We start from the raw sequence: 24669 nt of genomic DNA on the forward strand, positions 1-24669 counted from the left end.
TGAGCCCAGTGTTAAAGCCCCTGTGTCAATAATTCTCGTGGAGGGTCCTTACTTTTCTCAGAGACTCTCTACCTCACCAAGCATGATGTACTTCTCCAAGGACTGGTCCCTCTTGATACCATGTCCTAACTACATGAGACAAGTTGACACCACTCCGCCCAACAGAACCACACCCAGGCCAGCCTCTGCGGTCCTGACTTGGCTGCCAGGGAAAAAAACTGTGGGAGGAGAAAGGGACTTGAGAGGTTGTAGTCACCTGCTTCCCAAGCCTAAGGATTCCCGCTGACCGCTCAGCAAAGCCCAGGGTCTGGGGCTGTGAGGAGCCCGCCTGTCCCGAAGGCCTCCAGCTCCTGTGAACTAGGGGTAGGGCGGCCAAAACCTCTAAGGTCACTGGGAGGGTCAGGAGTGAAAGGCAGGGTCCTGAGCTGGGGAGGTGGAGATGAAACGCGACAGGGAGTCCAGGCGGCACATGCCTGCCAGGCATGGACGGTCCGACTCAGGGCCGGTGGGAAGGGCTAGAGCCACGACTGGAACCATGGCCGCTGAGCACCCGCTGCCAGTACTTCATGCACTTCCCGCTTCTGGAGCAAGTCTCGGGGCACACTCACCTCCTCCTGAGAAGCCGCCTAAGTGTGTCCTGGGAAGAGGGGCCACGGAGGCTGAAGGGGATGGGGTGGGGCGGGGCACAGTGGACGGGGCCGAAGGGTGGGCGAGAAGAAGAACAGTGACTCCTGGGGCCAGGGTCACAGCACCTTAGGTGCCTCTGGGAGGAGGCAAGGGAATTGAAATGGGAGGATCTGGGAACAAGAGCTCTCTGCCCATTTTTAAATTGGGTTGTTTGTCCTTTTTGTTGGTGACTGTCATGAGCTGTTTAGATATTATACATATTTTGGATATTGAACCCTTATTTCCCAGATAGTTTCCAAAATTTTCTTCCATTCTGTAGGTTTTCACTTTCTTGATCATGCTCTTTGATGCACAAACGGTTTTCATTTTGTTGAATTCCAACTGACCTCTATTTTGTTGCTCACATTTTGGTGTCACATCTAAGAATCTCCCTGAGAATCAGCCATTGAAAACCCGCCGGAACACAGTTATACTCCGACACACTTAGGGTTGCCATGGTCTGAATACCCTGGATGGCAACTGGTTTTTCTCTAGGCTCTTTCTACTGCCTGTGTTTTCTGTCTCCCTCTACAGGTGACTTTCTATAGCTTACCACAATTCCAGGTGGTGGTAGTAGGAGCACATAGTCTTATAGCCAAAAAAGCTGGGAATTCTCTGCCGTGTTTTCAGTACCTGGGTCAACAGATAGGTCATGGGTTCAGCCCATCATTGTGCACATATTAATGTGAGACTAGCCTCTGGATATTGCTAATAGATGTCAGTGGTTAAGGAACTAGGGTCACATGTGAGGTTTCAGGAAAAGGCCAGCCAGGAGAGGGCAGTTATGGACTTTCTACTAAAATTAGGTTACCACAGCAAGCTAAACAGAGTTAGACTGCTTATCTTGTGCAGTGCTCTGGCTAACGTCATAGACAAATGCTGGCTAACGTCATAGACAAATGCTGGCTAACGTCATAGACAAATTTGGGCTGATTAGCAACCATATATTCTTCCTTGTGAAAAAATCTGTAGTTCAGCCATCAAATTAGATCCTGGACCATGTGAAACTCAACATGGAATACTTTCAAGTGGGCCTAAGTATTTCAAGAATAGGCATCAATTCTATTATACATTTGATTCTTTTCTGTACCTGTTTATTGTTTTCCGTGGGAGAGCACCTGCCCTATCATCTCCACCCTAGAAGAAATTTTTCTAGCACACCCATTTATACAACGTTAGTAGCCTTGGAGGTAGCATGCCAATAAATTTTGCCCAAGTTGACTCTGCTTCTCAGATTTTCATGTTTGGCTCTGTCTCCTGTACAGTGGGATATCCATATTTTTTAAGAATTCCCCAGGAGAGTAACATCAGGCATGAATTTCCAACAAATATTTCTATATTAATGGATTTCATAGGCCTAGCACACACTGGATGCAGGCAGTTGTCAATTTGGTTACAATCTCCCATATGAAGAGTGCTTAGATAGCTCCATGGGATTAAATCCATTTTCCATAAGAAATTTCTTTGCTATAACCCCCCAGCAGCCATGACTGATTACTGTGGGTGCGGCCAGAATTACAGTTGCTATAGAACATACAAATATTGACTGTTATAAAAAAAAAAAAACTTCTGTTTTGACAGTATGACAAGATTAAACTAGGGAAGAACTTCCAAGCTAGTTGCAGTTCTTGATTTTTTGAGAGATGCTTTGCTCTACCTAATTTATGCCACATACATTGTCTTCCTTGCATACACTGATTAGTGAACACTGCCCTTGATCACTTGGTTAGTGGGATTCATTTCTGCCTCAGGAAAAGGGCTTGTACTGGTGGGGGAGAGAGAGCATTATAATTAGTAGGAAAATAGGCCAATACTTCTAAGGGCAGACATTGTTGACAGGATTTACATTGTGAAAAATATATAGTGCAGCTTAAGAAAGAGCAAGAGCTTGCCAAAGTGATGCGGGGGCGTTTCAAATATTGAGTTCCAATCACTTAAGGCTGTCCAGAGTCATTCTCCGAATTTATTCTCCAGCTGAATCGATGGACCCCCATTATCAATTTCTACATCATTCCCAATACCTCCTCCTTTTCCTACTAGCCACTTGTACTGATATACAAAATGTGACGCTGAGCTGGCAAAACAAGACATGTATTTCTGCAAATAAAACTGAATAAATCTCAGTGGCCCCCTGCCATTCCTGGCTGCTGACAGAGGGAGAGGCTGGGGTCCCAATCTGAGGCAAACTCGGCTGGTCAGCAATCTCTTGCAGCTTCTCCACATTCAAGAAGCTTAGTTTTGACACTCCCTGGAGGAAACCGGTTCCCTCTGGGCTCCACCACTGCTGCTGATGGTGTGGGATGAGGAAGAAGCCTCACAGACACACTGGAGAAATGTTCTAAACTGCAGCACGTCACTGTTGCTCACCCTGGAGCACAGTTCAGAGTCCTGGTTGGGCTGCACCGAGTCTATCCTGGATTCGTGTTGCAGGTAGGACTGGGCTAGGGAGACTGAGGTACAAGCAGATGCCATGGAGGCCCCTGATCCTGAATCAGATAGACTATCCAAAGCATTGTGGATGTTGCCCTGGCCAAGTCTAGTCTTCACTAAAGGTGTGGAATTGCCACTTCCCTGTTTGCTGGTGAAGACGTTGCTATTCACACAGGGGACAGGAGTAGTCTTCTTTCTCTCCAGGATGGGTAGAGAGCTGACAGGTGTGCTGTTGTGCTGCTCCTCTTCTGCCCTGACTCCTGGTCCTCCTCAGGCCACTTATTTTTTGGCATAATTGCAGGAGGAATCTTAGGTAGGCCTCATGGACTAAATTATGTCCCCCCCAAAATGCATGTTATCACCTTAGCTGGGTCATGATTCCCTCTATTCTGTGATTGTCCTCCATTCCGGGATTGTAATTTTATGTTAAAGAGGATTAGGATGGGATGGTACCACCACTCTTACCCAGGTCACATCCCTGATCCAATGTAAAAGCAGTTACCCTGGGGTGTGGTCTGTACCACCTCTAATGTCTCAAGAGATAAAAAGGGAAGGGAAGCAAGCAGAGAGTTGGGGACCTGATACCACCAATAAGGCAGCACCAGGAGCGAAATGCATCCTTTGGACCCGGTGTCCCTGCACCTGAGATGCTCCTCTATCAGGGGAAAATTGATGAGAAGACTGACAGAGAAAGAAAGTCTTCCCCTGGAGCTGACACCCTGAATTTGGACGTTTCTCCTACTGTACTGTGAAAAAATAAATTTCTCTTTGTTAAAGCCATCCACTTGTGGTATTTCTATTACAGCAGTGCTAGATGACTAAGACAGTCGGAATGGCAGGCTCGCTCTACCTCCTCTGCTTGGATTAGCACAAGAGGGTACACTGTACACCATGGGATGAACATCCACTGCAGGCTGCTATGGCCCTCTGTCTCAGGTGTTTTATGACCCAGGAACAGATAGGTGACTATCACAACACTGTACTTTGGCATCATCAATAAGCACTGAATCTCTTGCCATGTGTAACACATCACCTCAACCCACTGGGGGCACTATAATCTGGGAGTGCTCCACATACAGCTTTTGTTCTTCATGACCCACCATCATCCACGGATGTGTCAGAATTGCCTCTGAAGTACCTCTCTCAATAGGGTCATGAATGAAAATTTTGCTCAGCAGGTGTTCATACTGCATAGTCATATGGAAGGGAAAGTCCCTTCACTACCTCCTGCCATAGCATCATGAAGGCATTTCCAACAAGAGGCAGGGATCCACCTACCAACAAATACAAGATGACTCCCAGGCTCAACACGTCCACTGGGGGGTCTGTCATACTTTTCTCCCTGAAGAGTTCTAGGGCAGAATAAAGGAAGGGAGACTGCCACAGGAGGTATACAGCTTGTTGCCCAGGCTGAATTCATTTCCAAGGTCAAGACCTGAAAGTTTGCTGTGCCTTTTCTTATCCAATAGTAGGTTGTCTGTTTTCAGGCCCCTCTGAACCATACCCTTTTTATGACAATCCTGCACCGCTGACACTATCTGGCAGAATTTGGTGGCTTGAGCCCCTTTTTCCCTCATCCTGCCATGAGCCCTTGCATGATGAAACACCTCCCCTACGCTCACTTAATCCATCACTATGTGGAGTGTGTTCTCATTCTTGATGACTTCAAACAATTTCACAGTAAACACTCCCACAGCTCCATGAAGGCATTTCCACCAAAAGGCAGGGATCCACTCACCAACAAATACAAGATGACTCCCAGGCTCCACATATCCACTGGGAAGTCCATCGTACTCTTCTCCCTTGAAGAGTTCTAAGGCAGAATAAAGAAAAGGTATAAGTGAAAGCCTTCATAATATTTACCTCTCAGCATAGTCTGTGGATGCTGCAAGAGCTTGCTGGGTCTCCCTTAATGATCATACCTTATTCCCAGTGAGGAGCTTTGGCCAACTTCACCTTGGTGAAGGTACCTTTGCAGAGGTTTTTGAGCATCTGGTAGTCTCACACATGGATGTCCACCTCATAAGAAATGGCTGAGAGGGCCCTGCATCATCTTGGACTTGGGGCAAGTCTTACTTAAAAATTTTTTTTTTTTTTTTTAAATCTTACTTAGCTTAGGGCAATCGGGTCCCAACATAGGATTCAAAGTGGTAAAAAAGGATGACTAAATAAAAACTGGGCCCCTGGGTGGCACAAATTGTTAAGCCCTGTATTAGTAGATAAAAGGTTGGTAGTTCAAACCCACCCAGTGGCATCTCCAAAGTAGGGCCCTGTAACCACTTCTGAAACGTCACAACCTTGAAAACCCGTTTGGGGTTGCTGCAAGTTGTTATCTACTCAACAGGAAGTAGTAAAATGCAAATAAAAACATACTTAAAGAAGAAAAAGTTGAGAAAAAACATATATAAACAAGAAAAAATTAATACAAAAAAAAGAAAATGAAAAAGTGATAAAAATCACTTTTATTTTGGCGGTTAGTCTGTGGCCGTTGGATGAGCTCTGCTGGGCCTTGTCAGTGATCCTGCCTGTGAAGGTGGCCATGTTTGGATTCTGGTCTACTGAGTTCCAGTCTCTCATTCAGAGCCCTATCAAAGGGCAAAGATAAAATGAATCAAGTGGGAAAGTTCAGGAAGATGGTGAGATAGTTATATGAAGCTCTTATCCCACCAAAGGGGGGAAAAAACCTAGAAGGTATTGCTAGCCTGTGAGTATCCTGAAAAGAGTCAACAGTTGACATCAACACAGCAAATGCTGAATCAAGGAAAAGATGGCTTCAAAAAGGTAAGGAATCTTTGTGGTCTCTTTTCTTGCCTTTGCCCCATCTCCTCCCCAACTCAGTGGTCATCTTACAGCAGCAGCACTTGCTTCTGATCCCAGGGTGGGACCCTGTTCCTGGCTCCAGTTAGAGTACAGAAAATCATTGTGTGTGTCGGTTCTAATCTTTGTGGGGGATGCCTGAAGGACAAATGCAAGGAGCTCGTCTCTTTTACCTAACTTATGACAAAGGCTGGTAGGATGGCAGGCATTTATAAGGAAAGATTGCAAGAGGAACTAACAGCCCATAGAGAGCTGAGGCTAAAAATTATGCTCAAAACATACGATAGATTGCCTACGGCCTGGCAGCCAAAACTGGGAAGTATTTCTTTGGAAAATCAGGACATTCAAAAGCAACTGTGTGTTTGGGGAAATTTAGCAGGCTACACATACCTAGAGCAAAATTTATATTCAGAAACTACCTGAGAAAGATCTACACTTCTTTCTCACTCTTTCAGTATTTCAGGAGTGCCCCAGCACACAGCCAATCTGCACAGACTGGGAGAGGTATCTGTGGGGTTTGTTTTGATTTATTTTCTTTGTTTGCTTTTTCTATGTATTTTCAGCTGCTCTCATTTCAAATTCGCTGTAAAAACACTAGATGGGAATTTGCATTTTCCATTCCACTATAAAACGAGCTCAGATGTCCCCTGCACGCTCACAATAAGAAAAACCTGAAAAGCAACAACTCTTATTAGCTCTCTCAGAGATCTGAACTTACACAAGAAACTGCTATCCCAGAAGCTGGAGATACAGATGGACTACTACAAAGAATCACTGCTTACTGGAAACGGAGAATGTCACCACAATTCCTTCCACCTCCTGACCTAGAATCATATGTTACTACCTGAAGATGTGTTGATGCCAACTGATAGCAGTGCAATGTGATAGAGAAGAACATCCCCATAGGATTTTCTAGCCTGTATATTTTATGGAGGCAAATAGGCAAGTGTTTTCTTCTACGGAGTCGCTGGCTGGATTTAAATCACCAACCTGTTGGTTAGCAGCCAAGCGCTTAACTATTATGCCACTAGGGCTCCTTACTTCAATGCTAATTGACTAATCCCTGGAGACCGAGAGATAGAAATTTCACAGGGCCTAGCCTTATGGTACCTTCACACTTCGGTGAATTTCTCATAAAGGAGACCCACTAGGTTTTCACTGTCAAGCTGTAAGTAAAAGTCTCTCTTAATTCCAGGTGTTAAAAAAAAAAAAGTAAACAACTGGAAACAGTACTGTGTTCTTGACAATGGTCTACCCTCAAGGGAAACGGTTCTACTACCCTTTTAACCAACTTAATCAACTTCCAGGTTTTAGAGCCTAATAGACTTGAGGAAGGGGAAATAACAAACACCATCTAACCCGCCACATACGGGGAAAACTGCCTAACCTCACTCCTCATCGAACATACCAAAAAAAAAAAAAAAACCCAGTGCTGTCGAGTCGATTCTGACACATTGTACCCTATAAGACATAGTAGAACTGCCCCGTAGAGTTTCCAAGGAGCGCCTGGCAGATTCGAACTGCTGACCCATTAGTTAGCACCCGTAGCACTTAACCACTACACCACCAGGGATTCCTCATCAAGCATAGGCTTGACAAAAATGTGGAAACACACACAGATGGAAGAGACTGGGTAAACAACAGGAGAAGGGTCAGATATGGCACCCATGTTAGAATTATTAGACCAGGAAATTAAAATCACAACATCATAAGGGCTGTGTATAAAAAGTGGACAACATGCAAGAATAGAATGGTAAACAAAGTGAACAGACTGAAACTCTAAGAAATATTCAAAAAATATGAGAAATGAAAAACAGTAACAGAAATGAAAAAATGGCACTGATTGACTTATTAGTAGGTTGCACATGTTCAAGGAAAGAATCAGTAAGGTTGAAGATTTATCAGTGGAAACTTGTCAAATTGAAAAGAAAAAAGAGTGAAAGAGAATAAGAAACCTGGGACAATTGCAAAAGGTCTAATATATGCATAGAGGAAATACCAGAAGGAGAAGAGAGAAAGGAACAGAGGAAATATTTGAAGTTTTCATGGCAGAGTATTATCCAAAATTGTTGCCAGACACCAAATCACAGATCGAGGTACCCAGAGAACGCCAAGCAGGATAAATACCAAAACACCTCAACCTAGGAATAGCATATTTAAAGTGCAGATAATTACACAAAGAGGAAAAACTTACATCAACAAGAGGAAACAAAAACACTACACCTGTAAAGGAACAAGGATTAGAATTCATCAGACCTTCCCAGAAACCATGCAAGCAAGAAGAGTGTGCAGTGATAAACGTAAAGTGTGAAAAGAAAACTCTAGCTGAATACAAGCTAAACAACAGATATTTCAGTGACTACATATAAACAAGAATACATTCTTTCCAAAAAGTCACTAAACAAATACAATAATATAACCTTCAAGAATTTAATTAAAAAAAAAATTAAAAGGGAAAGGTGCATAATCTGATTTCCAGGTTACCACTTTATAATTTTAAAATGTCCGCTTTCAAAAAAAAAATCACAACACATACAACAAAAAGAAAATTTGTTCCATTCAAAGAAACAAAATAAACTGGCAGAAAAGGTTCCAGTCCACACATCACACTTACTAGACAAAGACTTCAAAATGACTGTCTTAAACATGCCTAAAGAGACAAAGGAAAACATGGAGAAATAACTAAAGGAAATCAGGAAAACTATGAAAGAAAATGAGACTATTAATAAAGAGATAGAAAGTATAAAAAGAAACAAAAAAAAAAAAATTCAGCAGCTCAATAGTGCAACCACTGAAATAAAAATTTACAAAAGAATGCAAACATTTCAGCAGGAAGAAGAAACTCTCAACAAATTTGAAAAAAGGCAAATCGAAATTACTGAGTTTCAAGAGGAAAAAAAAATGAAAACAAGTAAACAAAGCCTATGAGATCAGCTAGACACAATCAAGATGACCAGCACTGCTACCCCCAAAGGAGAGGAGGGGGAGAAAGTGACAAAAATCATACTTGAAGAAATGATAACTAAAAAGTTCCAATATTTGATGATAGATGTGAATCTACAAAACCAAAAAAAAAAAATTTTTAAAGAAAATGCACTCAAAAAAAAACAAAACACTCATATTAAAAGCGAAATCTAGAACATCACTCTTTTTCAAATAGCATCTGGAAAAGAAAATACTTAGGAATAAATTGAACTTAGGAGGCAAAAGCTTATACACTGAAAACTACAAAATACTGCTGAAAGAAATTCAAGAAGACCTAAATAAATGGAAAGGAATACCGTTTTCATGCAGTGCAAGACTTAATATTGTCAAAATGGCAATTCTACCAAATTCATCTACAGATTCAGTGTAATCCTGACGAAAATTCTAAAAGCCATTTTTGTACATTAACGGAAAAGCCAAACCTCAAGTTCACCTTGAATTGCTAGGGGCCCTGAATAGCTAAAATAATCTTCAAACACACGGATCAAAGTCAGATGACTCACACTTCTCAACTTCAAAACAATTGCAAAGCTTCAGTAATCCAAACTGTGTGCTTTGGCACATGAATGGACATACAGACCAACAGAATGGAACTGAAACTCTACAAATAAACCCAATCATATCTGGTCAATTCATTTTCAACAAGGATGCCAAATCCATTCAACGGGAAAAGAAGAGTCTCTTCAACAAATGGTACAAAGAAAACTGGATTTCCACATGCAAGAGAATGAAGCTCAACTTTTACCTCACACCAGACAAATAACTCAAAATGATCAGCGAACTAACTAAAGATAATAAATAGAAGAAATTATGGGGATTTGGCAATGGGTATTTACATATGACACAAAAAGCATAAACGACAAGATAACAAATTGGATTACGTAGAAATTACAAATCTTGTCCATCACTGTTTAGGAAGCATTGAGTTTCTGTTTATAGGACAGAAAATTTGGCAATGGATATTGGTGACAGTTGCACAACATGATTGATGTAATTGGTGTCACTGAACTGTGTACGTGAAGATGCTGAACTGGCAAATGCTTTCTTTATATAGTTTTACAACAATAAAAAAGGTAAAAATAATCTTTAAGAAGTAAACACGTTCTAAGGGAAAAAAAGACATTATCAAGAAATTAAAAAGAAACACTGGGGGTGGAGTGAAGATGGCAGAATAGACAGACGCTTCTGTTGAGCCCTCTTTACAACAAAGACCCGAAAAAACAAGTGAAACGAATATATGTGTGACAAGCTGGGAGCCCTGAGCGTCAAAGGCAAGCTTAGACAATGAACTCAGGGGTAGGGGAAGGAAGAGACCATTCAGAAGCGCAGAGGAGTTACCGGACGTGAATCACGGGGAGCCCTCAGGCAACATTCCCAGAGCGGCTACGGCGGTGGCAGCGGCGGTGGACGGCTGGACCCAGCATTCAGATGCAGTTCCTTCAGAAAGAAGCAGCGGGCCACACAGCCTGCTCACACCTCCGGAACCTACGGAGAAGGGCACTCTCGGCAAAAGGTAACTACTTGAGTATATTTTACCACCCCACCCCCACCCCCAACCCAGCTTCAGCAGCCGAATTCCGGGGCCTGAGATAGACCCTGGTGAGCACCTGGAGTCGTCCTCCTGGCCTTATGGAAGGAAAAAATTTGTATCTGGGGGGAAAAGATAATTTGCTACCTCCATTAACTGGGGAAGTTCAGGACAGAAGCGGCTCCTGTCCAGGTATAAACCATCCGTGGACCCTGAGCACCTTTCCCTTCTGCATGGACCTGTTTGGGCTTATTTCAGGAGAAAAGGCCCTTGTAGGCAAACTCCAACCATTTTAGCGGTGCGGTGGACAGCTGGGTATTTGACGTTTGATATTGCTTTGCCTATGAAACAAAATCCTCACCTACCCAGAACAGGGTCCTGATGACTGCTGGCTCCACTTGGGTTGCCCAGCCACGCGGGACACTCGTCCAGGGAAAACTGCTACCTACCAGTCCTTACACCAAAAACTTCGGGTGCCCGTGGTCCCTCTGCAGAGCCCATCCACCACCGCGCTCTAGGGAACAGAGACGCATTTTCCTCAGGGACACTTGGGGGTCAGTTTTCAGTCCCCTGCCTTGTTCAGAGCATGACCCTCTGCTACAATCAGATACCGGTATATACGCCAATCACCCCTGCCCCTCTCAGACTGTAGGACAGAGCCTGTACCACACACTTGATATCAGCTACCTGGAAACCTGAGCTGAATTCATACAAGAAAACTGAATGGACTACTAGACTGATATACCTGATAACACCTCTACCCAGCGAAGGACAGGACACCAGAGCTGCAAAGGAGAAAATAATCCAGCTACTCACTCAGGCAACCCATAGGGGTATACCAAAACAAAACAAAACAAAGCAAGCAGCTACGACACAGTAAGCAACCATAAACTAATACAATAACTTATACATAGCTCGGAGACAACAGTCAATATCAAGTCACATAAAGAAACAGGCCATGATCACCTCAACCGGCTCTCAAAACAAAGAATCCAGGGATCTTTTAGATGAAAGTGCATCCCTGGAATTACCAGATGCAGCACACAAAAGAACCTTTCAAGGCATCAGGAAGGAAATGAGGCAATATGCAGAACAAGCCAAGGAACACACAAAAAAAGCAACAGAAGAAATCAGAAAGATTATTCAGGAATATAATGAAAAGTTTAATAAGCTGGAAAAATCCGTAGACAGACAGCAATCAGAAATTCAGAAGATTAACAATAAAATTACAGAATTAGATAACTCAATCGAAAGTCACAGGAGCACAAGTGAGCAAGTAGAAGCTAGAATTTCTGAACTTGAAGATAAATCACTTGGCACTAATATATTTGAAGAAAAATCAGATAAAAGAATTTTTAAAAATGAAGAAACCTTAAGAATCATGGGGGACTCTATCAAGAGAAATGACCTACGACTGATTGGAGTACCAGAACAGGGAGGGAGAACAGAAAATGCAGAGAAAATTGTTGAGGATTTGTTGCCAGAAAACTTCCCCGATAGTGTGAAAGATGAGAAGATATCTATCCGAGATTCTCATGAAACTCCACATAAGGTAGATCTTAAAAGAAAGTCGCCTAGCTTGCCAAAAACAAAGATAAAGAGACAATTATAAGAGCAGCAAGGGATAAAAGAAAAGTCACCTACAAGGGAGAGCCAATAGGAAAATTCTCAGACTACTCGGCAGAAACCATGCAGGCAAGAAGGCAATGGAATGACATATTTAAAAAACTGAAGGAAAAAAATTGCCTGCCGAAAATCATATACCCATCAAAACTGCCTCTTAAATGAAGGTGAAATTAAGACATTTCCAGATAAACACAACTTGAGGGAATTCATAAAAACCAAACCAAAACTATAATAAATACTAAAGGGAGTTCTTTGGTTAGAAAATCAATAACATCAGGTATCGACCCAAGACTAGAACACGGGGCAGAGCGACCAGAAGTCAACCCAGACAGGGAAATCCAAAAAAAAAAAAAAGCAAGATTCAAAAAAAAAAAAAGCCCAACACAGGGTAACGGCGATGTTATTATATAAAAGAAGACAACATTAAAATAATAAAGAGGGAGTTAAGAAATGTAACCATACACCTTCCATATGGAGAAGAAGATACGGCGATACAAAGAAATAAAAGTTAGGTTTAAATTGAGAAAAACAGGGGTAAATAATGAGGTAACAATAAAGGAGACAAACTATCCCACTCATCAAAATAAAATACAAGGGAAAAATACAGGCTCAGCAGAAACAAAATCAGCAACAACAAATATGAGGAAAGGACAATATACAAAGAAAATCTACTCAGCACATGAAATCAAGTGGGAAAAAAAAGCTGTCAAAACACAAAAAAAGACATCAAAATGATAGCACTGAAGTCATACCTATCCATAATTACCCTGAAACTAAATGGACTAAATGCACCAATAAAGAGACAGAGAGTGGCAGAATGGATTAAAAAACAAGATCCGTCTATCTGCTGCCTACAAGAGACACACCTTAGACTTAGAGACACAAACAAACCAAAACTCAAAGGATGGAAAAAAATAGATCAAGCAAACAACAATCAAAAAAGAGGAGGAGTGGCAAAATTAATTTCTGACAAAATAGACTTTAAAGTTAAATCCATCAGAAAGAAGGAAGGACGCTATATAACGATTAAAGGGACAATACACCAAGAAGATATAACCATAATAAATATTTATGCACCCAATGACAGGGCTTCAAGATACATAAAACAAACTCTATCAGCATTGAAAAGTGAGATAGCTCCACAATAATACTAGGAGACTTCAACACACCACTTTCGGTGAAGGACAGGACATCCAGAAAGAAGCTCAGTAAAGACATGGAAGATCTAAATGCCACAACCAACCAACTTGACCTGGTAGACATATGCAGAACACTCCACACCACGCCAACCAACTATACTTTCTTTTCTAGCGCACATGGAATATTCTGTACAATAGACCACATATTAGGTCATAAAGCAAGCCTTAGCAAAATCCAAATCACTGAAATATTACAAAGCATCTTCTCTGACCATAAGGCCATAAAAGTGGAAATCAAGACCAGGAAAAGCAGGGAAAAGAAATCAAACACTTGGAAACTGAACAATACCCTGCTCAGAAAAGACTGGATTTTAGAAGACATTCAGGGTGGAATAAAGAAATTCTGACAATCCAATGAGAATGAAAACACTTCCTATCAGAACCTTTGGGACACAGCAAAAGTGGTGCTCGGAGGCCAATTTATATCAATAAATGCACACATCCAAAAAGAAGAAAGAGCCAAAATCAAAGAACTATCCCTACAACTTGAACAAAGAGAAAGACAGCAACAAAAGAAACCCACAGGCAACAGAAGAAAACAAAAAATAAAAATTAGAGCTGAACTAAATGAAATAGAAAACAGAAAACCAATTGAAAGAATTAACAAGACCAAAGGCTGGTTCCTTGAAAAAAATCAACAAAAGTGATAAACCATTGGCCAAACTGACAAAAGAAAAACAGGAGAGGAAGCAAAATAACCCGATTAAGAAATGAGATGGGCAATATTACAACAGACACAACAGAAATTAAAAAAAATCATATCAGATTACTATGAAAAACTAAAACAAATTTGAAAACCTAGAAGAAATGGATGAATTCCTAGAAACGTACTACCTACCTAAACCAACACAGAGGTAGAACAACTAAATAGACCCATAACGAAAGAAGAGATTGAAAAGGTAATCAAAAAAACCCCAACAAAAAAAAAGCCCTGGTCCGAACGGCTTCACTACAGAGTTCTACCAAACTTTCAGAGAAGAGTTAACACCACAACTACTAAAGGTATTTCAGAGCATAGAAAAGGATGGAATACTACCAAACTCATTCTGTGAAGCCACCATATCCCTGATACCAAAGCCAGGTAAAGACACCACAAGAAAAGAAAATTATAGACCTATATCCCTCATGAATGTAGATGCAAAAATCCTCAACAAAATTCTAGCCAATAGAATTCAACAACATATCAAAAAAATAATTCACCATGACCAAGTGGGATTCATACCACGGACGGTTCAACATTAGAAAAACAATTAATGTAATCCACCACATAAACGAAAGACAACAATCACATGATTTTACCAACTGATGCAGAAAAGGCACTTGAAAAAGTTCAACACTCATTCATGATAAAAACTCTCAGCAAAATAGGAATAGAAGGAAAATTTCTCAACATAATAAAGGGCATTTATACAAAGCCAACATCCAACATCACCCTAAATGGAAAGAGCCTGAAAACATTCCCATTGAGATTGGGAACTAGACAAGGATGCCCTTTATCACCACTCGTATTCAACATTGTGTTGGAAGTCCTAGACAGAGCAATTAGGTTAGAAAAAGAAATAAAGGGCATCCAGATTGGCAAGGAAGAAATTAAAGTATCTCTATTTGCAGATGACATGATCTCATACACAGAAAACCCTAAGGAATCCTCCAGAAAACTACTGAAACTAATACAAGAGTTCAGCAGAGTATCGGGACACACGATAAACATACAAAACTCAGTTGGACTCCTCTACACCAACAAAAAGAACATCAAAGAGGAAATCACCAAATCAATGCCATTTACGGTAGCCCCCAAAAGATAAAATAATAAATCTTACCGGAAATGTAAAAGGCTTACACAAAGAAAACTACAGTACGCTTCTGCAAGAAACCAAAAGAGACTTACATAAGTGGAAGAACATACCTTGCTCATGGATAGGAAGGCTTAACATATAAAAATGTCTATTCTACCAAAAGGGATCTATACATTTAATGCAATTCTGATCCAAATCCCACGGACATTCTTTAATGGCATGGAGAAACAAATAAGGCATTACTGAAAAAGAAGAACAAAGTGGGAGGCCTTACTTGACCTGATTTTAGAACCTACTATACCACCACAGTAGTCAAAACAGCCTGGTATTGTTACAACAACAGATACATGGACCAAAGGAACAGAATTGAGAATCCAGACATAAATCCATCCACATATAAGCAGTTGATATTTGACAAAGGCCCCAAAACGGTTAAATGGGGAAAAGACAATCTTTTTAACAAATGGTGCTGGCAGAACTGGATATCCATCTGCAAAAAAATGAAACCACACCCATACCTCACTCCATGCACAAAAACTAACTCAAAATGGATCAAAGAACTAAACATAAAATATAAAACGGTAAAGATCATGGAAGAAAAAATAGGGACAACATTAGGAGCCCTAATACATGGCATAAACAGTATAAAAAAATTTTTTTTTTTTATACAAAACATTATAAAGAACGTAGAAGAAAAACTAGATAACCGGGAGCTCCTAAAAATCAAACACTTATGCTCATCCAAAGACTTCACCAAAAGAGTAAAAAGTCTACCTACAGACTGCGAAAAAGTTTTTAGCTAGGACATTTCTGATCAGCACCTGATCTCTAAAACCTACATGATACTGCAAAAACTCCACTGCAAAAAGATAACTAACCCAATTAAAAAATGGGCAAAAGATGTGAATAGACACTTCACTAGAGAAGACATTCAGGTAGCTAATAGATACATGAGGAAATGTTCACCCTCATTAGCCATTAGAGAAATGCAGATCAAAACTACAATGAGATTTCATCTCACTCCAACAAGGCTGGCATTAATCCAAAAAACACAAAATAAGAAATGTTGGAGAGGCTCTGGAGAGACTGGAACACTTCTACACTGCTGGTGGGAATGTCAAATGGTATAACCACTTTGGAAACTGATTTGGCGCTTCCTTGAAAAGTTAGAAACAGAACTGCCATGAAAGAAAAAAAATAACAACTACCATACGATCCAGCAATCTCACTCCTTGGAATATATCCTAGAGAAATAAGAGAATTTACAGGAAGAGATATATGCACACCCATGTTTACTGCAGCACTGTTTACAATAGCAAAAACATAGAAGCAACCAAAGTGCCCATCAACGGATGAATGGATAAATAAACTATAGTATATTCACACAATGGAATACTACGTATCGATAAAGAACAGTAAGGAATCTGTGAAACATTTCATAACATGGAGGAACCTGGAAGGCACTATGCTGAGTGAAATTTCTCAGTTGCAAAAGGACAAATATTGTATAAGACCCTTATTATAAGAATTTGAGAAACAGTTTAAACTGAGAAGAAAACATTCTTTTGAGGTTATGAGAAAGGGGAAGGAGAGAGGGTGGGAGAGGGGTGTTTACTAATTAAGTAGTAGATAAGAACTACTTTAGGTGAAGGGAAAGACAGCACACAATGCAGGCGAAGTCAGCACAATTGGACTAAACCAAAAGCAAAGAACTTTCCTGAATAAACTGAATACTTTGAAGGCCAGCGTAGCAGGAGTAGGGGTGTGGAGACGATGGTTTCAGGGGACATCTAAGTCAATTGGCACAATAAAATCTATTATCAAAATATTCTGCATCTCACTTTGAAGAGTGGCATCTGGGGTCTTAAACGCTAGCAAGCTGCCATCTAAGATGCATCAATTGGTCTCAAACCACCAGGATCAAAGGAGAATGAAGAATAGCAAGGACTCAAGGTGATTAGGAGCCCAAGAGACAGAAAGGGCCACATGAACCAGCAACTATATCATCCTGAGACCAGAAGAACTAGATGGTGCCCAGCTACAGCCGATGACTGCCCTGACAGGGAACACAACACGGAACCCCTGAGGGAGCAGGAGAGCAGTGGGATGCAGACCCCAAATTCTCATAAGACCAGACTTAATGGTCTGCCTGAGACTGGAAGGACCCCGGTGGTTATGGCCCCCAGACCTTCTCTTGCCCCAGGACAGGAACCATTCCCGAAGCCAACTCTTCAGACATGGATTGGACTGGACAATGGGTTGGAGATGGATGCTGGTGAGGAGTGAGCTTCTTGGATCAGGTGGACACTTGAGACTATGTTGGCATCTCCTGCCTGGAGGGGTGATGAGAGGATGGAGGGGGTTAGAAGCTGGCGAAAAGGACATGAAAAGAGAGTGGAGGGAGAGAGCTGGCAGTCTCATTACGGGGAGAGTAATTGGGAGTGTGTAGCAAGGTGTATATAGGTTTTTGTGTGACAGACTGACTTGATTTGTAAACTTTCACTTAAAGCACAATAAAAAATCATTACAAAAAAAAAAAAAGAAACCCTATAGCAGAAAATGTCTGCAAGTCATATAACTTATAAGAGTATAAGATTCAAAATATGTATACAATTCCTAAAACTCAAGAACAAAAAGACCAATATACCAATTTAAAACTGAGCAAAGGACTTGAATAGATAGTTCTGTAAAGAAGGTATATAAATCATTAAGAAGCATAAGAAACAGTGCTAAATGTCATTAGCCCTTAGAGAAATGCAAATCAAAACCAAAACGAGATACCACTTCATACCTAATAGGATGGGTATAATAATAATTAAAAAGGAAAAATAACAAGTGCTGTGGAGAAGTTTCCATGCTCATACATTGCTGTTGGAAATGTAAAATGGTGCAGCTGCTGTGGAAAACACATTGGTGCTTACTCCAAAAGGTAAACAATTATCATGGGACCCACCACTTCCACTCCTAGGTATATACCACAGGAATGGAAAACAGAGACTCCAAAAGTGACTTGTAAACCAATATTCATTGCAGTATTATTCACAATAGCCAAAAGGTATAAACCCAAGTGTCCATTAACAGCCGAATGGATAAACAATGTTTAGTATAGGCATACAATGGAATATTATTCAGCCAAAAAGGTATGAAATTCTGATACACAATACAATGTAGATATACTCTCAAAAAACTATGCCAAGTAAAATAAGCTTATATGAACTACTTAGGATACACAAATTCATACAAACAGAAAGTAGATAAGAGGATACCAGGGCTGAAGAACAGAATAATTGGGAGTTATTTCTGAATGGGTATAGAGTTTCTATTGTGGGTGACAAAAAATTTTGCAAATAGAAACTGGTAATGATTATACAACTCTGTGAATACGTTTAATACTACTCCATCGTACGTTTAGAAATCATTAAAAAAGAACATCGAACAGGAAATCACCAAATCGATACCATTTACAATAGTCCCCAAGAAGATAAACTACTTAGGAATAAATCTTACAACAGACGTAAAAGACTCATACAAAGAGATCTACAAAACGCTTCTGCAAAAAACCAAAAGAGACCTAAAGAACTGGGAAAACATACCTTGCTCATGGATAGGAAGACTATACATTACCAAAAGGTCTATTCTACCAAAAGTCTTCTATAGATTTATTGCAATTCTGATCCAAATTCCAACAACATTTTTAAATGAGATAGAGAAAAAAATCAACAACTTCATACGAAAGTGAAAGAGGCCCTGGATAAGTAAACCATTACTGAAAAACAAGAACAAAGTGGAAGGCCTTACTCTACCTGATTTTACAACCTATTACACCGCCACGAGAGTCAAAACTGCCTGGTACTGGTACAACAAAAGATCCACAGATCAATGGGACAGAATAGAGCATTTGATATTTGACAAAGGCCTCAGAACAGTTAAATGGGAAAAAGAAAGTCTTTTTAACAAACGGTGCTTTGGCATAACTGGATATCCATCTGCAAAACAATGAAACAAGACCCATACCTCACTCCATGCAAAAAAATACGCTTAAAATGGATCAAAGACCTAAACATGAAATACAAAACCATGAAGATCATGGAAGAAAAGATAGGGACAAAGTCAGGAGCCCTAATACATGGCATAAACAGTATACAAAACATTACTAACACTGCACGAGAAAAACTAGATAACTGGGAGCTCCTAAAAACCAAACACCTACACTCATCCAAAGACTTCACCAAAAGAGTAAAAAGATTACCTACGGAATGGGAAAAAGTTTTTAGCTATGACATTTCCGATCAGCGCCTGATCTGTAAAATCTATGTGATATTCCAAAAACTCAACAACAAAAAGACAAATAACCCAATTAAAAAATGGGCAAAGGATATGAAGAAGCACATCACTAAAGAAGACATTCAGGTAGCTAACAGATACATGAGAAAATGCTCATGATCTTTAGCCACTAGAGAAACGCAAATCAAACCAACTATGGGATTCCATCTCACTCCAACAAGGCTGGCTTTAATCCAAAAACACATAATAATAAATGTTGGAGAGCTTGTGGAATGACTGGAACACTTACACACTGCTGGTGAGAATGTAAAATGGTACAACCACTTTGGAAATCGATTTGGCGATTCCTAAAAAAACTAGAAATCGAACTACCATACGATCCAGCAATCCCACTCCTTGCAATATATCCTCGAGAAATAAGAGACTTTACACGAACAGATATATGCACACCCATGTTCACCGCAGCTCTCTTTACAATAGCAAAAACTTGGATGCAACCAAGGTGGCCATCAACGGATAAATGGATAAATCAATTATGATATACTCACACAATGGAATACTACACATCAATAAAGAACAATGATGAATCCATGAAACTTCTTATAACACGGAGAAATCTGGAAGACATTATGCTGACTGAAATTAGTCAGATGCAAAAGTACAAATATTGTGTAAGGCCACTATTATAAGACCTGGAGAAATAGTTTAAACAGAGAAGAAAATGTTCTTTGATAGTTCTAAGAGGGTGGAGGGAGGGAGGGAGGGAGAGGGGTTTTCACTAATTAGATAGTAGATAAGTTTTTCTTTTAGGTGAAGGGAAAGACAACACACAATACAGGAGAGGTCAACACAACTGCACTAAACCAAGAGCAAAGAAGTTTCCCGATTAAACTGAATGACTAGAAGGCCAGCGTAGCACGGGCGGGAGTTTGGACACCATGGTTTCAGGAGACATCTAAGTCAACTGGCATAATAAATCTATTAAGAAAACATTCTGCATCCCACTTTGGAGAGTGGCCTCTGGGGTCTTAAACGCTAGCAAATAGCCATCTAAGATGCATCAACTGGTCTCAATCCACCTGGAGCAAGGAAGAATGAAGAACACCAAAGACACAAGGTAATTATGAGCCTAAGAGACAGAAAGGACCACACAAACCAGAGACTACACCAACCTGAGACCAGAAGAGCTAGACAGTGCCTGGCCACAACTGATGTCTCCCTTGACAGGGAACACAACAGAGAAGCTCTGAGAGATCAGGAGAGCAGTGGGATGCAGACCCCTAATTCTCATAATAAGACCAGACTTAATTGTCAGAATGGGACTAGAAAGACCCCAGAGGCTACAGTCCCCAGACCTTCTGTTAGCCCAAAATAGGAACCATTCCCAAAGCCAACTCTTCAGACAGGGATTAGACTGGAATATGGGATGGAAAATGATACTGGTGAAGAAGGAACTTCTTGGATCGAGGGGACACATGAGACTATGTTGGCATCTCCTGTATGAAGGGGAGATGAGAGGGCAGAGGGGGTCAGAAGCTGGCCGAATGGACACGAAAAGAGAGAATGGAGGGAAGGAGTGTGTTTTTTCATTAGGAGGAGAGCAATTAGGAGTTTTTAGCAACGTATGTATAAATTTTTGTATAAGACACTGACTTGCTTTCTAAACTTTCACTTGAAACACAAAAAATATTAAAAAAAAAAAAAAAAGAAATCAAATGATGTATTGCACCGGGCAAACCTGCTGCAAAAGACCTCTTTAAAGTGCTAAAAGGCAAAGCTATCACTTTAACGACTAAGGTGCACCTTACCAAGCCATGCTGTTTTCAGGCACCTCATACGCATGAGAGAGCTGGACAACGCACACGGAAGACCGATGAACTGATAACTTTGAATTATGGTATTGGAAAAGAATATTGAATATACTGATTGCTGGTGGAACAAACAAATCTGTCTTGGAAGAAGTACAGCCAGAATGCCCATTACAAGAAATAATGTCCAGGTTTGGTCTCATGTTCTTTTGACATGTTATCATGAGGGATCAGTCCCTGGAGAAGGATATCAAGCTTGGTCAACAAGAGGGTCATCGAAAAAGTGGAAGACCCCCAACGAGATGGATTGACGCAGTGGCTGCAACAATGGGCTCCGGCATAACAATGATTGTGAGGATGGTGCAGGACCAGGCAGTGTTTCACACTGTTGTACACAGGATCGTTATGAGTCACAATTGACTCAATGAGATCTAACAATAAAGAAAAGGATTAGGATTTTGAACATGCCAAACTTGATGTATCTATTAAACTTCCATGTGGAGAATCTAACAATCTGGAGTGATCCTGTCTAGAGATATGCATTTTGGAGTCCTCAGGGAGGGTGGACACTACAACTGTCGACAGACCAAGTGACAAGATAGGAATGGCCATGTGAGGAGCTGGGCGGGAGGGTAGCTAGAAGGGATTAATGAATGCTGAGGCAACAAGCTGCGTAGATCACAAACGGGCCTATGACAATGCATCTGTAGGCGCGGTAGCCCTATACACCACAGGAAACCTCTACATCGTTGCACAAATAATTATATGACATGAGATACGGAGTATAAAGAGAATCCCAGATGCCGTGAGGAAGAACAGTAATGGCCCCGAAGTATACTTTCTGAAGAAGTTACATTTGATCAGAGACCTGAAAGATTGGTAAAATCTAGTTAGCAGTCGGGGCTGGAGAGGGACAATTTAGGATGAATGGAACAGTAGAGACGACAGGGTATTTGCAGTTTCCTTATGATTGCAGTCCAGAGAGTGAAACAGGGAAAGTAATAACTGAAGTTTTAGGCGCCAGATAATGGAAGACTGAATAGGCTGCATTCAGAATTTGGAACTTCTCCTAAAACTAATGGGAATTCATGAAAGGATTGTAAACACGGGAGTCATTTGATTTATTTTTGCAAGGATATTCTGGTTAGAGTGTGAAGAAGTGAACACACAGAGAGGTCAAGATGGATGTGGCAAGATGCAGGCCAATGTCAGACTTCCTGCAGGAGGAGAAGAGAACGTGAATATTCATTCACTGTTTCTTTTTCTGTCTTATGGCTCAAACCCCAGTTCATGACAGCGTTTGCGATCTCATGCTTTGGACTACTCATTTCGAAATTCTCAGTTCTCTTAATTCTTCCCCCGAATACTACACATAAAGCTAGTACGATAAAAAATATTTTGAGTCTCAGAATTGCCGTGGTAATAAAATATATATGCCAATGGAATTATAAAAAATTTCCAACATTAACATTTTAACTTGTGTTTAGAAAACTTAGCAGTAAGATTTAATAGCACTGCAAATTTTTAACAACCAAAGATGATAAATACAGCAACAGGAGACCTGTAGCTGTGTAAATAGTCTACTCAAAGAAGCTTGGCTTTAGAATTCTGCCATAGATATCTACCACTGCTACTACAAAAATACCACAAGAAGATGTCTTTAACAAAAAGAAATTTATTCTCTCACAGTTGAAAAGGCTAGAAGGCTAAATTCAGGGACTAGCTCCAAGGGAAGGGTCTACGGGAAAGTCCTTGTCATCAATCTTACCCTGGGTCCAGGAGCTTCTCAGTGGAGGGACCCTGGGTCCAAAGTAGGCGCTCCTCTTCTGTTTCTTCTTCCTTGGTGGTAAAGAGATCCCTTCAGACTAAATTATGACATAAGGCTGGACAGTTGATACACCCCCGAGGCAGAAGAGTAAAGGTGTACTGCTGACCTTGCCAGCTTAAGGCAAATGGCTTCTGGAGGTCCTTTGAAACAGGTATGGAGAAAAAGGCATTACACACATCAACAGGTCCATACGAGGTACCAGGAGATATATTTAATTTGCTAAAGCAATGAAACCACATCTGGAACAGCAGCTGCAATAGCAGTCACCACCTGGTTAAGTTTTCAATAATCCACTGTCATTCTCCAAGATCCACCCGTTTTTTCATGGGCCACATACGCAAGTTGAATACAGATGTGGTGGGAATCAACACCCCTGGATCCTTCAAGTCCATGATGGTGGCAATAATCTCTCCAATCCCTCCAGGAATGCAGTATTGCTTTTGGTTTCCTATTTTCCTAGGTAGGGGCAGTTCTAATGCCTTCTGCTTAGCCTTTCCTACCATAATATCCTTTGCTCCACATGTCAGGGAGCCAACGTGTGGGTTCTGCCACTTGCTGAGTATGACTACTCCAATTACACATTCTGGATCTGGGGAAATCACTACAGTACGGGTTTGGGGACCCACTAGACCCACTGTGAGACGGGCATGAGCTAACACTCCATTAATAAATTGACCTCTATATGCCCTCACTCTAGTCCTTGTGCCTCCACACCTGCAGAATCTAATTGCAGGTCAGACTCCACATCCTCGCCCAAATCCAAACCCGACACAGTCTTGGGTTCCTTTCCCACACACTGCTTTGGCAGGGGTGGCTTGGCTTTGGACTCCAATTTGGACTGGCTGAAATCTGAGCTTGGCTCATCTCTTACTCTCACCTTAATCTCACAGAGTAAAAGTCTTTACCCATAGCTATCAATTCCAACTCATAGTGACATTACAGGACAGAAAACTGCCCCACAGGGTTTCTGAGGCTTTCATCTTTATGAAAGCAAACTGCCACGTCTTTATTCCATGGAGGGGCTGGTGGGTTCAAACCACCAACCTTTTCCGTAGCAGCTCAGTGCTTCACTACTGCATCACCAGGGATCCTTAGAGTCTTTCCAAACACCTAAATGATAGTGTTGGCAAAGAATATTGAATAATATACCACAGACTGCCGAAATAAACCAATAGGTCTTACAAGAAGTATGGCCAGAATGCTCCTTGGAGGGCGGATGGGAAAACTTCACCTCACTTACTTTAGACATGTTACCAAGAGAGACCAATCCTCCTGGACATTACGTTTGGTAAAGGACAAGGTCAGCAAAACAGAGGAAGAGCCTCAACAAGATGGACTGACACAGTGGCATCAACAATGGCCTCAAACATAGGCTACACTGAAGACATTGGTGAAAAACAAGGCTCTAGGAATTAAACACTAGTTGAGATGTTTCAACAAATGGATGCAGCAATGGAGGTACTCATGCATCTATGGCAAGAAATTTGGATGTAAGCTAACTGCCCAACCAACTGGAAGAGATATATGCGCCCATCCCAAAGAATGGTGATCCAACAGAATGTGGAAATTATCAAACAGTGTCATTAACATCACATGACAGTAATATTTTGCTAAAGGATTGGGCCACATACACTGACCAAAGCTGAGGGGGCAGGGCTGCCACGCTCAACAGGCAGAAGAATGGGCCCAGCTAAGGCCGAAT

The sequence above is a fragment of the Elephas maximus genome, chromosome 3, assembly GCF_024166365.1.
Source record: "Elephas maximus indicus isolate mEleMax1 chromosome 3, mEleMax1 primary haplotype, whole genome shotgun sequence".
In the NCBI taxonomy this organism is placed as follows: Eukaryota; Metazoa; Chordata; class Mammalia; order Proboscidea; family Elephantidae; genus Elephas; species Elephas maximus.